The sequence below is a fragment of the Pan paniscus genome, chromosome 5, assembly GCF_029289425.2.
Source record: "Pan paniscus chromosome 5, NHGRI_mPanPan1-v2.0_pri, whole genome shotgun sequence".
Taxonomy (NCBI): Eukaryota; Metazoa; Chordata; class Mammalia; order Primates; family Hominidae; genus Pan; species Pan paniscus.
The window spans coordinates 107,383,402-107,401,047 of record NC_073254.2 but is presented as its reverse complement, the minus strand read 5'-3'; positions in this window follow the sequence as shown (position 1 = coordinate 107,401,047).

Here is a 17,646-nt window from a genome sequence, read left to right as displayed (position 1 = left end):
ATATGAATACAATGTGAATGATAGGATGTGTTTAGTCATTTTTGTTTATAATTCATTCCATTTTATGATGCTTTTAAGAAATTACTTTGAAGAGTGATGCCAATCTGATTCGGCTTTTGTAATCTTCATTTTGAGCAGGGCCATCAATATTTAATAATATTTCCAGGAGATTTTGTATTTGATAGGATTGCATAAAGCAAAGATTAATCTGTATGAAAACACATTCAAAGGGACCAATGATATCTATTTTAATCTGCGGTTCCCAAAGTGTGCTCTGGGAACAACACTGGTGGTCTGGGAGCCTTCTCAAGGGACCACTGATGCCACTAGCGCTTTTTAAAATTCAGGCAAGAATAGTTGATTGACAATATTTAATAAAAATCATACATTACTGGTATTTTGTCAAAGGCAGGTCTTTTTTTAAAAAATAATAACATAAATGCTGGCACTTATTTCTTTTCCTAGCAGAAAGCCAAGCCAAAGTAGTTGATATGATCAATGTGAGCCAAGGATATCTGACTCCCTTGAATGAATTATTAGCTGACAAATGAAAAAATTACACGTTTTGGTAATTTGAAAAAATCTTCCTAATTCTTCACCCCTCCCTGTGTCCCCACCTTTATCCATGCTCTCCTACTCTGACTCTGGGGGGTCACCCTTGTGATTTATTTTTGCTAATATGATATTAGCAAATGTGACACAAAATAAGCTGGAAAAACACCTGAACTGGTAAACATACTCCAGCTAGCCTGCTGGAGATGAAAAACATACAGAGCAAAGCCAAGTCATCCTAGTCATTCCAACTGAAGCCACTCTAGATTGACCAGACAGGTGTGCAAGCCTTGAGTGAGGTCAGTCAAGCCTGCCCAGATCAGCTGAACTCTGCAGATTCATGAACTTAAATATGTGTATTTTTGTTTGCCACATTGTGGTTCAGTTCGTTGTTGTGTGGAATTATGGTGCCAATAGAAACTGATAATATGCCCTCCATTGTAAATTCCTTGGAATCAAAGAGTATTTGCCTGATAGCTTAAGGAGCAGTCTGTTTTCTAGTGGTGCTTGTAAGAAGGACAAACATCTTGCTATTTTTGAAAACTGTATAGCTGTCTGGCATCACAGGAATGTCTGACCTGGGAAGAAAATGAAATCTATCAAATGGTGTGATATATAAATTAGTAAAAAAAAAAAAATAGAATGGGGAACTGATATTATTAGAGGATCACAATTCATTACTCTTTTTCTTCCATATAATTTTAGCAGAACTGTTTTTAATGCTTTTCATGTCAGGTCATTTTGTATTTACTTCTCTCACATTTTGAAATATTAGAAATAATAATAATTTATTCTATATTATTTAAAGTCTTAAAGTACCTTAAAAGTGATATGAGATGAAAACATTTTAATTCTAACTGTTCTTCTTTTGAAAAAAGCATAAGTTTATTATCAGTGTAGTTAGGCTCAGGTTAGCAGGAAAATTTTTGGTGCATTTAGTGTGCCACATGCTTTCCTGGGCACCAGGAATTCAAAGATGATTAAGACATAATCTTTGCCCTTAAAACTCTTAAAGATTAGTGAGGGAGGCTGGCCACCGTGGCTCACGCCTGTAATCCCAGCACTTTGGGAGGCTGAGGCGGGCAGATCACCTGAGGTTAGGAGTTCACGACCAGCCTGGCTAAAATGATGAAACCTCATTTCTACTAAAAATACAAAAAATTAACTGGGCATGGTGGCGCGTGCCCGTAATCCCAGCTACTTGGGAGGCTGAGGCAGGAGAATTGCTTGAACCCGGGAGGCGGAGGTTGCAGTGAGCTGAGATCACGCCATTGCACTCCAGCTTGGGCAACAAGAGCGAAACTCCGTCTCAAAAAAAAAAAAAAAAAAGGAAAAGATTAAAGATTAGTGAGGGAGACAAATTAAAACAGATAATTTCTTGTTGTTTGTTTGTTTGAGACAGGGTCTTACTTTGTCGCCCAGGCTAGAGTACAGTGCCGCAATCTCAACTCACTGCAATCTCTGCCTCCCAGGCTCAAGCAATTCTTGTACCTCAGCCTCCTGAGTATCTGGAATTATAGGCGTGTGCCATCATGCCTGGCTATTTTTTTTTTTTTTTTTTTTTGTATTTTTAGTAGAGACAGGGTCTCACCCTGTTGGCCAGGCTGATCTTGAACTCCTGATCTAAACTGATCCATCCACCTCAGCCTCCCAAAGTGCTGAGATTACAGGCATGAGCCACCACGCCCAGCCAGATACTTTCAATATAAAGTGATTTGCACAAGATTCTATGGAAGCACAGAGAATTATGTGTTGTTTGGCCTGGATATACCACAGAGGATGGTATGTGGCTGATGACTGAGCCCAGAATCACAATCAAAGTGATAAGCAAGGCAAAGAAGTTAGAAAGGATGTTTCAGGTCAGAGGAGACAGAATGAACACAAACCTCAAAGCATGAAGCCATATAGTGTGGTGTGGTGTGTTTCTTATTGCTAAAGAATGGATAATAAAATGGAACATGAGAGAAAATGACACTGGAGAAACAGATGGGGCCAGTCCAGGAAGGCTCAGATGCATCCACGTTTAGGGAATGAGTACAGCAGGAGAGCACAAAAGGGTTTGAGAAGAAATGGTCAAAACAGAGTGAGGAAGATCAAAAGCAGAGTGTTTTGAAAGCCAAAGGAGTCAAGATGATTAAGAAGATTAATGCCCCAGTGGCTTTGCCACCAGCCAAGCTCCCCTACAAGCTGTTGTCCTCCTTTCTAAAATATACATCTAATCATGTCACTCTTCGGCTTCACACTTCCTGATGGAACACTCTTTCCTACACCTGCCCTTTGCCTCACTCCTACTTATCCTTCACAAGGATAATCAGGGGAGGCATCACTCCCATAGCTCAGCCCTGCTTGGTGTGTAGGAATTGTATTCTCTGGGAGCTGACTTTTGGAGAAGAACTGGAGCTATGCAAAAAAAAGAAAAGGCTAAGAAACAGAAATAATTTTATGAGGAGGGGACTAGAGCAGGACAATCCTGAGCTCTTGCAGAGATTGGGCACATGGATCCAGCAACTTCTACCCCCACCCATTCAAAATATCTAGTGACTAGCATAGGAGTTGATAGGAAAGGCGATCATTTCTTTCTTGGTTAAGTGGGAGGGAAGATATTTGCGCATCAGCTCATGTATACAGAAGAAATTGAGAACAGCAAGTTTTCTTGTTCCTTGGCCAACTGAAAACAAATCTGATCCCCTAAAGGGATGGTGATCAGAAAGAAGCTGAAGAGAGAATTTGTTGAATATAGGGTCTTGAAGACTCAGCACACACCTGTTATTTCAGTTGCAAATGACAGAAACTTGACTGAAACTAACTCAAGTTCGAAAGGAGTTATGTTACCGTTTGTAATGGGAAGTCTATGGAGGGAACAGATTTCAGCAGTGAGATATGGGACATCCAAACATGTCAACAGGAATGTCTTATCTCATGTCTCCATTCTGTTTCTTTCTTTCTTTTTTTTTTTTTTTTTTTTTTGAGATAGAGTCTTACTCTGCTGCCCAGGCTAGAATGCAGTGGTGTGATCTTGGCTCACTGCAACCTCCACCTCCCAGGTTCCAGTGATTCTCATGCCTCAGCCTCCCAAGCAATAGTAACTACAGGCACACCCCACCATGCCCTGCTAATTTTTTTTGGTATGTTTAGTAGAGATGGGGTTTTGCCATGTTGGCCAGGCTGGTCTTGAACTCCTGACCTCAGGTGATCCACCCGCCTTGGCCACCCAACGTTCTGGGATTACAGGTGTGAGCCACCGTACCTGGCCTCTATTCTGTTTCTTAAATACACTCATTTCATATATTGGGCACATCCCTGCTGGCAGCTCCAGGTTTCTATCCTGTTAAAATACATCCAAGTGGAAAGGAAGCCTTCCCTATCACCCATATATCAAATCTCATGGAACAACTCTTTTGGCCTTGTTTGGGTTTGTGCCCTTTTTCAGGACAAATTGCTTTGGACAGGAGGAAAGATATCATTGCTGGACAGGCCAGGGTTAAGGTCACATTATCATAATTGTGGAGGTGCAGTTCCCCACCAGTTGGGTTGGGAAACAGATGCTAGGAAGATGAAATCAGCAGACGCCCACTTCACACAAGGGGTCGGCGGGGAATATGCTCCTGAAAAGCAGCATCCAGAAAACAACTCTTTTCCACCGAGTGGTGCTTTTGCCACATTTTTGTGGAAAAGAGATGCTTTCTTCCAATGGTGGCTAATTAAATGAGGGGGCCAGAGTGGAAAGATAGCTGGGCCTATCTTTGCTCTGAGTACACATGAGAGAGCTATCATCTCTGAGTGCACAAGAGAGATTCCTGAGTTACTTAAAAAAAGTTTATCATTTCCTGACATCATATGATTTATTTCTTTATTGTTTCTCTTCTCCATTAGAATGTCAGTTCTGTGAAGGCGTGGATGCCCCAGGAAAGCTCCATGGAGCCCCATGCAAGCTCCATTCCTAAATGCGTTAAGTTTTGCTTACAGCTGGATTCCCAGATATATTAAAGAGTTCCAGAAATATTAATTGAAAGAATGTTGAGTAGACTAGGGAGATGTTAAGTAAGGAGGTGGGGTGCCATGGTGAAGTGAAGTAACAAATGCATTGCTTTGAATCCATAGACCCTGAGGGGCCACTTGCCCAGAATGAAGGTGGGAGTGAGATAATGTCAAAGAGGGCTAAGTGGAAGAGAGTGGAACTGGTCAGGATGGGCCTACAGCCTCTATCCATGTCCTAAAAAATTCCGTAGCTTCTTCCCACAGCACCCAGGGTTACAGAAACAACTTGTCTTAAGGCGCTGAGGCACAGGTCTCTTATTTCTCCATAAACTTCATCCCATAACTGAAATAAAAACACAAAGAAACCCCTAAACTCACCCTTCTTCTTACTTTTCTACCCTTGCCCAAACCTACTTCCCAGAAAGGAGGGAAAAAAGGGGAGCCCTCTGAGATAGAGAGGGGCCCGTGTGAGGCTTTGTTGCAGATCTTTTGTAACTAGCCACACCCTTGGGTAGGGAGGGCTAAGGTCCTAAAGTTTGCAGGGAGAAGCAAATAAGTCAGTGAAATGCCAGTATCAATGTTCTAATGGCCTTATATTTACCCAGATACTAGAAAAGCATGGAAACATTTAGGTTGTACTAGAAATTGCTGCTTACCATACAGTGCCTGTGAAATAAAACAACTTTAATGTAGATATAAAAAGCAGTACCTTATGAAATGTATAGCTATTTAGGGGAGATGTCCCAGAGCTTAACAGATGAACTCACAAGATTTCTTAGTGCTTCTGAAGACTTGTCAATTGGTCCAAAACATCCACATCCCCTCAGCATTATCCTGCATGAGGAGTTCTCAAACTTGAGCACGCATTAGAATCACCTGGAGGATCTTGTTAAAACACAGATTACAAGATCCCATTCTCAGAGCCTCTGATTCTGTAGTCTGGAGTGGGCCTGGGAATTTCTGTTTTTAAAAAGTTCTGAGGTGCTGCTGCTGCTCCTCAAACCCCACTTTCAGAAACGCTGACCTACATGATAAGGTGATTTCTTTCCTTTTCCATTTGCCAAATAAGTCATAATTGCTTTTTATTACATAGTTTCTACTTTGGGGAGAGAGACGTGTGATATTTTAACTCAAAAGAATTCTCTGAAGATTTAAATTTCTGACCTAGTGAAGCCTCCAACACAACAGACATAACAACCATTTCAGATGGTTGAGATTTGAATATGATTGGAATTAATAATAAATCTTTATGGATTAGGAATGGGGCAATTTTATTTGAATACAGTGACATTTATCCTGAGAAGGTACTTCACAAGACTTACAAGAAATACAGAGATTTTGGGAAGATTAAAACTCTATTTTTAACTCCATCCTTTTAGGACATAAAGCAAATAATTGAGTTACTTACATGCATTAGCTATAATAAAGTCCTTTACTGTAATAGTCCTAAACGGGTGTCCCATAATGCCTCAAATAAAACTGAAAAGTCTTAAGTTCAATAAGTAGTAGGAAGAATTCCTTCTCTTTTATTTTTGTCTATCTTTTTATCCCCTTTCTTCTCCTGTTCCTTGATACATTTGAAAACTTGTGAGGTTTTCCTCAAATCACTTAGAAGTTGTTATACAATAGATGACACACAGGCAGGATTATTTGTAGATTACAGTCATTGTTTTATTCACAGCAGAGCTGTGAATGTGCCAAATTAAGATAACCCAGTGACAAGCTAAGTGCTTTTCTTGATTAATGATAGAAGTTGTTTAAAATGCACAGTGAAAAGACTGAAATCTCCAGGAGAGGACAGTCTCACATGGTAACAGGACTTTTGGGTTTTTCTAATCTGAACAAGATGCTCACCTTATTTCTGTTTCAGATCACTAAACCTCTACCACTCATTCCAAGCAACTAGGAATGCCCTGTCTCTTTCAGCCATGGCTCATAAACATCATATATTACACGTTTTCTTCCTAAAGAAGGTAGAGCTTTGATCAATACAATTTGAATAGGGAGGCGGGTAAAGAGTGTTCTGCCATTTGCCCATGAATGTCTGATAAAATAAGGCAAAGTGGCAGCAGGTATGTAATAATGGAAACTGGGTGAATCAAGGCAAAAGGGATAATGGGCTTGTATACTTGTGAGAGATTCTCTTCTTTTGTTAAAATGTTCTTTAATACTGTTGTTGCATTTATTTTCAACAACATACTTAAGGCATAAACTGGTGCTAAACTTAGAGCTTTGCCTTGACCACCTCCAGTTTTTTTTTGTTTTTTTTTTTTGTAGACAGAGTCTCACTCTGTTGCCCAGGCTAGAGTGCAGTGGTGTGATCTCGGCTCACTGCAACCTCCGCCTCGCGAGTTCAAGCAATTCTTTGCCTCAGCCTCCTGAGTAACTGGGATTACAGGTGCCTGCCAACATGCCTGGCTAATTTTTGTATTTTTAGTAGAGATGGGGTTTCACCATCTTGGCCAGGCTGGTCTTGAACTCTTGACCTCGTGATCCATCCACCTCGGCCTCCCAAAGTGCTGGGATTACAGGCGTGAGCCACTGCACCCGGCCCGACCACCTCCAGTTTTTAAGTAAACTTTTTGTTTAATTGAAGTATAACATATGAATAGAAAAGCATACAAATTCTAAGTCTACTGCTTGATGGATTTTCACAAGTGAACATACTCAGGTAACCAACATCCAAAATAAGAACTGGAATATCACCAGCATCCGAGAATCCCTTATGTCTCCTCCCACTCACTATCCATTCCCTCCCCTGGGAACTGACTTTTTTATTTCTATCACCACATACTAGTTTTTTTTAATTTTAGGCTTTACAATTCTTCATATTGATGCATTTATTAGTTCATTATTCATTCCCATTGATGTCTAATATTCCATAGTATTAAGAATCAAGGGTACCTGCATCAGCCTGAACTTAACTATGGGACTGAGAGCTGAGACCACCTGTGTCAATATTATTGCTTTTATTCCCCAAGAAATTCTTGCCAGGAAAAATGTGATTGCAGAACAATAAAGTACTATACTGTTTGTATCAGGAAATTCTGCAAACCAATTTATACAATCAGTTTGCTTACTGAGGTAAACAGCTCACTTAATCAGGACAATAGTTTGCTCTTCATAAAACTCATCTCCAGACTGTCACCGTACTGTGTCCACCAGTCCTAAAATACTGTGTCATGAACTTCACACATTCCTATCAATTCCCCACCTTGAAACACCTGCCTTAACCTCATGAATCCAGAATCCCAAACCCTGTATATATTCCTCTGTGATTTCTCTTTTTAGAGACACTAAGACTGTGTAAGCTTTGCTTGGTCAACAGGTTTTTCTGGTGGTCTTTGTGAGGAGGTTGACAATATGAATATTTCCCAGTGTATCTACCCATTCTAATGTTGATGGGCATTTGGGTATTTCCAGTTTGAGGCTATTATGAATAGTGCTGTTGTGAACATTATTGTATTTTGATGCACATATGTATATATTTGGGATTGGAATTGCTAAGTCATTGGTAACCATATGTTCAATTTTAATAGATTCAATAGTTTTTCAAAGTGATTGCACCAATTTATACTCCCAGCAGAAGTGAATGCAAGTTTGTTTCCATATCTTCTCACCAATACTTAATAGTGCCAGTCTTTTTGGTATTAGCCATTCTGGTGGCTGTGTAGTGGTAGCACATTGTGGTTTAATTTGTATTTCCTTGATGGTTATAATTATTCTCTTTTCATATGCTTATTTTTAAACTTTTTATTTGGAAATAAAGATAGACTTACAAGAAGTTTATTCCTTATTTTCTCTTTTGGCTCCTGCTTTTGGAATCATCTCTAAGAACTCAGCCTATCCCCAGTTTGTGAAGATTTGTTTCTGTGTTTTCTTCTGAAAGTTTTATAGTAATATAATATGTTTTACATCTAGATAGATGATTCATTTTGAGTTAATTCTTATACAAAGTGTGTTTAAGTTAAGATGTTTTGGTTAAGGTTCAATATTTTGGCAATTAGTATCCATTTATATGCTTATTTTCCATTGGGGTATCCTTTTTTACAAAGTACCTGTTTTTTGGCTTTGATTGAGTTTCTCAATTTTTCTTGTTGATTTGTATGAATATTTGGTTTATTTTTTTTTATTTCAATATGTTTTGGGGGAACAGGTGGCTTTTCATTACATGGCTAAGTTCTGCAATGGTGATTTCTGAGATTTTGGTGCTCCCATCACCCGAGCAGTGTACATGGTACCCAATGTGTAGTCTTTCATCCCTCACCCCCCTCCCACACTTGTTTATGTTTTCTTATTAATTTGTATGAATTCTGTATAGGTGCTGGATATAGTTTTCTTGTCAGATACATGTATTGCAAATATCTTCTCCCATCCTCTGATTGCCTTTTTACTCTCTTGATGGTGTCTTCTGATTAACAAGTTCTTAATTTTAATGAAATTCAAGTTATCAATTCCTCGAAACACTGAAATTCAATTTATTAGGCCTTATGATTAGTGCTTTTCATATCATATCTAAGAAATCTTTTCCTACACCCTGGTAATGAAGATATTCTTCTTTGTTATATTCTAAAATCTAGAAACTTTATTATTTTATCTTTCTTGATTACATCTACCGTCCTTCTACAGTTGTATTTTGTGTATCGTGTGAGTTAGCAATCAAGATGAATTTTTTTTCCATATGGATTTCCAATTGGCCCAGCATTGTTTATTGAAATGACCATTTTCTCCCCCATTACACTGCAGCATCACCATAAAAGATTAAGGACTATATAGGAAACCAGCCTGTTGCATGAAAGAGTGATCCATCTTGATGCAAAATTACCATGATGACCAATGTTTGACTCTTGCATACCAAGGTGTTCTGCAGCAAGGTCTTTAAACAATGCTCATAGCACAGACAACCCCTCATAAAGCTGCTTCTCTGACCTCTCCAGTAGTCACAAGTTTCAGCAAGAAAGTCTGAGGTATGACCAGCTGTATGTCTTCCCACAAAAGCTTCCTATAGAAAGGATACTTTCTAGAGGGTGGATGCAGGGATTCACTGTCTTACAGCCACCAGAAACATGGTTTCTGTTTTTAAGTCCCTATTAAATATTTTCTTTTTTCTTCTCTGATCAATACATCTCAAAACAGAAGAAAAAAAATCAATATTTTCTTTCTGAGAAACTGGTTTTGTCAGCCTCTTCCTTCAGCCTTTCAGCTCCCTTGGCCTTTGGGGTAGGTTGCATATACCTGCTCACCACGGAAGAGACTGTGTATGTGTGGGTCTGTTTCTGAGCTTTCAGAGAATTGGACTGTGCAATTGTGGGAGCTGGTTGAACAGTCTCTGTGAGGCCGTTGTCTCCATGTGTGATGCTGGAGTGGGAAGTCCACGATGCAGGCAGTCAGGCAGGGAAGACTCTGGAAGGCTGCAACTCAAAAGCACAAGCTGGAAATCCATAAGGAAGAACTGAAACATTTGTCTTGTTGCCTCTGACCTTGGTGACAAGGGTATCCTGCAGAAGCCTGTGCCCTTCATTACAAAGCTAAACACGTACCTGGCCCATGAGTCAGGGAAGATGAAGGAGGATCCAGGAGAATGTAGAGCAATTGCAGGCCCAGCTGCTGCTTCACACCAACAAGGTGAATCAGTGTGACAGCAACAACGTGTGTCAGCCGCCAAGGCTGTGGCTTCTCTTCCAAACCTCCCACATCTCTCCCTGACTGTCCATGCCAATTGGAAACACGCAAGAAAGGGAATTCAGCCCAGCCAGAGGGACACTTCCAGTATTCATTACAGATGATTCATAATATCTTTGTCTTTTTTGGTCAGGAAAAGGAGATGGAGATGTGTTCCCTATAAGATTATTTTAATTGGGTAAATTTAGATTGCACTTCTTTTCTTTCAGCACGTCATATATGTCATTACATAGTTTTTCTGGAATCCTTTATTTTTATTATTTTGTTTCTTTAAAAGTCATGCATTTTTTTTATCTGGTTGCCTTTAAGGTCTTCTCCGTCTCTGGTTTTCAGTAGTCTTATCACGATATGCCTCAGTAAGTTTTCCTTTGTGTTAATCCTCCGTGGGATTCATAAAGATTCTTGAATTTATGTCGTGATAATTTTTGCATGATTGAGAAAATTCTTGGCCAATAATCAAAATTATTTCTCCCTATTTTCTCTTTTCTCTCATTTTGGACTCTGAGGATTTATATTTTAAACTTTTCATTATGTCCCAAATGTCTTTTTCTTTTTTGTTAAATACATATTCATCTTATTTTCTCTCAATGCTTCAAGTGACATTTTCTATTGATTTGTTTTCCAGATTAATAAATCTTTTTTCAGTTAATCTGCTGTTAAAGCTATCTTTTGCAGTCTTAATTTCAGTTACGGGATATTAATTAGAATCTGTAATTGATTTTTTTATTATACTTTAAGTTCTAGGGTACACGTGCAGAACGTGCAGGTTTGTTACATATGTATACATGTGCCATGTTGGTGTGCTGCACCCATTAACTTGTCATTTACATTAGGTATATCTCCTAATGCTATCCCTCCCCCCTCCCCCGACCCCATGTCAGGCCCCGGTGGGTGATGTTCCCCTTCCTGTGTCCAAGTGTTCTCATTGTTCAATTCCCACCTATAAGTGAGAACATGCGGTGTTTGGTTTTTTTCTCCCTGTGATAGTTTGCTGAGAATGATGGTTTCCAGCTTCATCCATGTCCCTACAAAGGACATGAACTCATCATTTTTTATGGCTACATAGTATTCCATAATGTATATGTGCCACATTTTCTTAATCCAGTCTATCATTGAAGGACATTTGGGTTGGTTCCAAGTCTTTGTTATTGTGAATAGTGCTGCAATAAACATACGTGTGCCTGTGTCCTTATAGCAGCATGATGTATAATCCTTTGGGTATATACCCAGTAATGGGATGGCTGCGTCAAATGGTATTTCTAGTTCTAGATCCTTGAGGAATCGCCACACTGTCTTCCACAGTGGTTGAACCAGTTTACAGACCCACCAACAGTGTAAAAGTGTTCCTATTTCTCCACAGCCTCTCCAGCACCTGTTGTTTCCTGATTTTTTAATGATGGCCATTCTAACTGGTGTGAGATGGTATCTCATTGTGGTTTTGATTTGTATTTCTCTGATGGCCAGTGATGATGAGCATTTTTTCCTGTGTCTGTTGGCTGCATAAATATCTTCTTTTAAGAAGTGTCTGTTCATATCTTTTGCCCACTTTTTGATGGGGTTGTTTGTTTTTTTCTTGTAAATTTGTTGGAGTTCATTGTAGATTCTGGATATTAGCCTTTGTCAGATGACTAGATTGCAAAAATTTTCTCCCATTCTGTAGGTTGCCTGTTCACTCTGATGGTAGTTTCTTTTGCTGTGCAGAAGCTCTTTAGTTTAATTAGATCTCATTTGTCAATTTTGGCTTTTGTTGCCATTACTTTTGGTGTTTTAGACATGAAGTCCTTGCTCATGCCTATGTCCTGAATGGTATTGCCTATGTTTTCTTCTAGGGTTTTTATGGTTTTTGGTCTAACATTTAAGTCTTTAATCCATCTTTTTTTTAATAGTTTTTTTTTTTTGGCTAAAAATTTTTTTTAAAATTTTATTATTATACTTTAAGTTTTGGGGTACATGTGCACAATGTGCAGGTTAGTTACATATGTATACATGTGCCATGCTGGTGTGCTGCACCCATTAACTCGTCATTTAGCATTAGGTATGTCTCCTAAAGCTATCCCTCCCCACTCTCCCCACCCCACAACAGACCCCAGAGTGTGATGTTCCCCTTCCTGTGTCCATGTGTTCCCATTGTTCAATTCCCACCTATGAGTGAGAATATGCAGCGTTTGGTTTCTTGTTCTTGCGATAGTTCACTGAGAATGATGATTTCCAATTCATCCATGTCCCTATAAAGGACATGAACTCATCATTTTTTATGGCTGCATAATATTCCATGGTGTATATGTGCCACATTTTCTTAATCCATTCTATCATTGTTGGACATTTGGGTTGGTTCCAGGTCTTTGCTATTGTGAATAATGCCGCAATAAACATACGTGTGCATGTGTCTTTATAGCAGCATGATTTATAGTCCTTTGGGTATATACCCAGTAATGGGATGGCTGGGTCAAATGGTATTTCTAGTTCTAGATCCCTGAGGAATCGCCACACTGACTTCCACAATGGTTGAACTAGTTTACAGTCCCACCAACCGTGTAAAAGTGTTCCTATTTCTCCACAGCCTCTCCAGCACCTGTTGTTTCCTCACTTTTTAATGATTGCCATTCTAACTGGTGTGAGATGGTATCTCATTGTGGTTTTGATTTGCATTACTCTGATGGCCAGTGATGGTGAGCATTTTTTCATGTGTTTTTTGGCTGCAGAAATGTCTTCTTTTGAGAAGCGTCCGTTCATGTCCTTCGCCCACTTTTTGATGGGGTTGTTTTTTTCTTGTAAATTTGTTGGAGTTCATTGTAGATTCTGGATATTAGCCCTTTGTCAGATGAGTAGGTTGTGGAAATTTTCTCCCATTTTGTAGGTTGCCTATTCACTCTGACGGTAGTTTCTTTTGCTGTGCAGAAGCTCTTTAGTTTAATGAGATCCCATTTGTCAATTTTGGCTTTTGTTGCCATTGCTTTTGGTGTTTTAGACATGAAGTCCTTGCCCATGCCTATGTCCTGAATGGTAATGCCTAGGTTTTCTTCTAGGGTTTTTATGGTTTTAGGTCTAACGTTTAAGTCTTTAATCCATCTTGAATTGATTTTTGTATAAGGTGTAAGGAAGGGATCCAGTTTCAGCTTGCTACATATGGCTAGCCAGTTTTCCCAGCACCATTTATTAAATAGGGAATCCTTTCCCCATTGCTTGTTTTTCTCAGGTTTGTCAAAGATCAGATAGTTGTAGATATGTGGCGTTATTTCTGAGGGCTCTGTTCTTTTCCATTGGTCTATATCTCTGTTTTGGTACCAGTACCATGCTGTTTTGGTTACTGTAGCCTTGTAGTATAGTTTGAAGTCAGGTAGTGTGATGCCTCCAGCTTTGTTCTTTTGGCTTAGGATTGTCTTGGCAATGCTGGCTCTTTTTTGGTTCCATATGAACTTTAAAGTAGCTTTTTCCAATTCTGTGAAGAATGTCATTGGCAGCTTGATGGGGATGGCATTGAATCTATAAATTACCTTGGGCAGTATGGCCATTTTCATAATATTGATTCTTCCTATCCATGAGCACGGGATGTTCTTCCATTTGTTTGTATCCTCTTTTATTTCCTTGAGCAGTGGTTTGTAGTTCTCCTTGAAGAGGTCCTTCACATCCCTTGTAAGTGGGATTCCTAGGTATTTTATTCTCTTTGAGGCAATTGTGAATGGGAATTCACTCATGATTTGGCTCTATGTTTGTCTGTTATTGGTGTATAAGAATGCTTGTGATTTTTGCACATTGATTTTGTATCCTGAGACTTTGCTGAAGTTGCTTATCAGCTTAAGGAGATTTTGGGCTGAGATGATGGAGTTTTCTGGATATACAATCATGTCATCTGCAAACAGGGACAATTTGACTTCCTCTTTTCCTAATTGAATACCCTTTATTTCTTTCTCCTGCCTGATTGCCCTGGCCAGAACTTCCAACACTATGTTGAATAGGAGTGGTGAGAGAGGGCAAACCTATCTTATGCCAGTTTTCAAAGGGAATGCTTCCAGTTTTTGCCCATTCAGTATGATATTGGCTGTGGGTTTGTCAGAAATAGCTCTTATTATTTTGAGATACGTCCAATCAATACCTAATTTATTGAGAGTTTTTAGCATGAAGGGCTGTTGAATTTTGTCAAAGGCCTTTTCTGCATCTATTGAGATAATCATATGGTTTTTGTCTTTGGTTCTGTTTATATGCTGGATTACGTTTATTGATTTGCATATGTTGAACCAGCCTTGCAAACCAGGGATGAAGCCCACTTGATCATCGTTGATAAGCTTTTTGATGTGCTGCTGGATTTGGTTTGCTAGTATTTTATTGAGGATTTTTGCATTGATGTTCATCAGGGATATTGGTCTAAAATTCTCTTTTTTTGTTGTGTCTCTGCCAGGCTTTGGTATCAGGATGGGGCTGGCCTCATAAAATGAGTTAGGGAGGATTCCCTCTTTTTCTATTGATTGGAATAGTTTCAGAAGGAATGGTACCAACTCCTCCTTGTACCTCTGGTAGAATTCGGCTGTGAATACATCTGGTCCTGGACTTTTTTTGGTTGGTAGTCTATTAATTATTGCCTCAATTTCAGAGCCTGTTATTGGTCTATTCAGGGATTCAACTTCTTGCTGGTTTAGTCTTGGGAGGGTGTATGTGTCCAGGAATTTATCCATTTCTTCTAGATTTTCTAGTTTATTTGTATAGACGTGTTTATAGTATTTTCTGATGGTAGTTTGTATTTCTGTGGGATCGGTGGTGATATCCCCTTTATCATTTTATATTGCGTCATTTGATTCTTCTCTTTTCTTCTTTGTTAATCTTGCTAGCGGTCTATCAATTTTGTTGATCTTTTCAAAAAACCAGCTCCTGGATTCATTGATTTTTTGAAGGGTTTTTTTTGTGTCTCTGTCTCCTTCAGTTCTCCTCTGATCTTCATTATTTCTTGTCTTCTGCTAGCTTTTGAATGTGTTTGCTCTTGCTTCTCTAGTTCTTTCAATTGTGATGTTAGGGTGTCAATTTTGGATCTTTCCTGCTTTATATTTATATTTATAGCATTTAGTGCTATAAATTTCCCTATACACACTGCTTTAAATGTGTCCCAGAGATTCTGATATGTTGTGTCTTTGTTCTTATGGGTTTCAAAGAACATCTTTATTTCTGCCTTCATTTCATTATGTACCCTGTAGTCATTCAGGGGCAGGTTGTTCAGTTTCCATGTAGTTGTGTGGTTTTGAATGAGTTTCTTAATCCTGAGTTCTAGTTTGATTGCACTGTGGTCTGAGAGATAGTTTGTTATAATTTCTATTCTTTTACATTTGCTGAAGAGTGCTTTACTTCCAACTATGAGGTCAATTTTGGAATAAGTTCAACGTAGTGCTGAGAAGAAGGTATATTCTGTTGATTTGGGGTGGAGAGTTCTGTAGATGTCTATTAGGTCTGCTTGGTGCAGAGCTGAGTTCAGTTCCTGGATATCCTTGTTAATTTTCTGTCTCATTGATCTGTGTAATGTTGACAGTGGGGTGTTAAAGTCTCCCATTATCATTGTGTGGAAGTCTAAGTCTCTTTGTAGGTCTCTAAGGGCTTGCTTTATGAATCTTGGTGCTCCTGTATTAGGTGCATATATATTTAGGATAGTTAGCTCTTCTTGTTGAATTGATCCCTTTACCTTTATGTAATGGCCTTCTTTGTCTCTTTTGATCTTTGTTGGTTTAAAGTCTGTTTTATCAGAGACTAGGATTGTAACCCCTTCTTTTTTTTTGTTTTCCATTTGCTTGGTAGATCTTCCTCCATCCCTTTATTTTGAGCATTTGTGTGTCTCTGCATGTGAGATGGGTCTCCTGAATACAGCACACTGATGGGTCTTGACTCTTTATCCAATTTGCCAGTCTGTGTCTTTTAATTGGAGCATTTAGCCCATTTACATTTAAGGTTAATATTGTTATGTGTGAATTTGATCCTGTCATTATGATGTTAGCTGGTTATTTTGCTCATAAGTTGATGCAGTTTCTTCCTAGCCTTGATGGTCTTTACAATTTGGCATGTTTTTGCAGTGGCTGGTACTGGTTGTTCCTTTCCATGTTTAGTGCTTCTTCAGGAGCTCTTGTAGAGCAGGCCTGGTGGTGACAAATCTCTCAGCATTTGCTTGTCTGTAAAGGATTTTATTTCTCCTTCACTTATGAAGCTTAGTTTCGCTGGACATGAAATTCTGGGTTGAAAATTCTTTTCTTTAAGAACGTTGAATATTGACCCCCACTCTCTTCTGGCTTGTAGAGTTTCTGCCAAGAGATCCGCTGTTAGTCTGATGGGCTTCCCTTTGTGGGTAACCCAACCTTTCTCTCTGGCTGCCCTTAACATTTTTTCCTTCATTTCAACTTTGGTGAATCTGACAATTATGTGTCTTGGAGTTGCTCTTCTCGAGGAGTATCTTTGTGGCATTCTCTGTATTTCCTGAATTTGAATGTTGGCCTGCCTTGCTAGGTTGGGGAAGTTCTCCTGCATAATATCCTGCAGAGTGTTTTCCAACTTGGTTCCATTCTCCCCGTCACTTTGAGGTATACCAATCAGACATGGATTTGGTCTTTTCACATAGTCCCATATTTCTTGGAGGCTTTGTTCATTTCTTTTTACTGTTTTTTCTCTAAACTTCTCTTCACGCTTCATTTCATTCATTTGATCTTCAATCACTGATACCCTTTCTTCCAGTTGATGGAATCAGCTACTGAAGCTTGTGCATTGGTTATGTAGTTCTCGTGCCATGGTTTTCAGCTCCATCAGGTCATTTAAGGACTTCTCTACACTGGTTATTCTAGTTAGCCATTCATCTAATTTTTTTTCAAGGCTTTTAGCTTCTTTGCGATGCATTCGAACTTCCTCCTTTAGCTTGGAGAAGTTTGATCGTCTGAAGCCTTCTTCTCTCAACTCGTCAAAGTCACTCTCCATCCAGTTTTGTTCCATTGCTGGTGAGGAGCTGCATTCCTTTGGAGGGGGTGAGGTGCTCTGATTTTTAGAATTTTCTCTTTTCTGCTCTGTTTTTTCCCCATCTTTGTGGTTTTATCTACCTTTGGTCTTTGATGATTTTGACGTTAGTTTTCCTCCTGACAGTTAGGACCCTCAGCTTCAGGTCTGTTGGTGTTTGCTGGAGGTCCACTCCTGACCCTGTTTGCCTGGGTATCAGCAGCGGAGGCTGCAGAACAGCGAGTATTGCTGAACAGCAAATGTTGCTGCCTGATCATTCCTCTGGAAGCTTCGTCTCAGAGGGGTACCCAGCCATGTGAGGTGTCAGTCTGCCCCTACTGGGGGATGCCTCCCAGTTAAGCTACTCCGGGGTCAGGGTCCCACTTGAGGAGGCAGTCTGTCCGTTCTCAGATCTCAAACTGTGCTGGGAGAACGATTACTCTCTTCAAAGCTGTCAGACAGGGACATTTAAGTCTGCAGAGG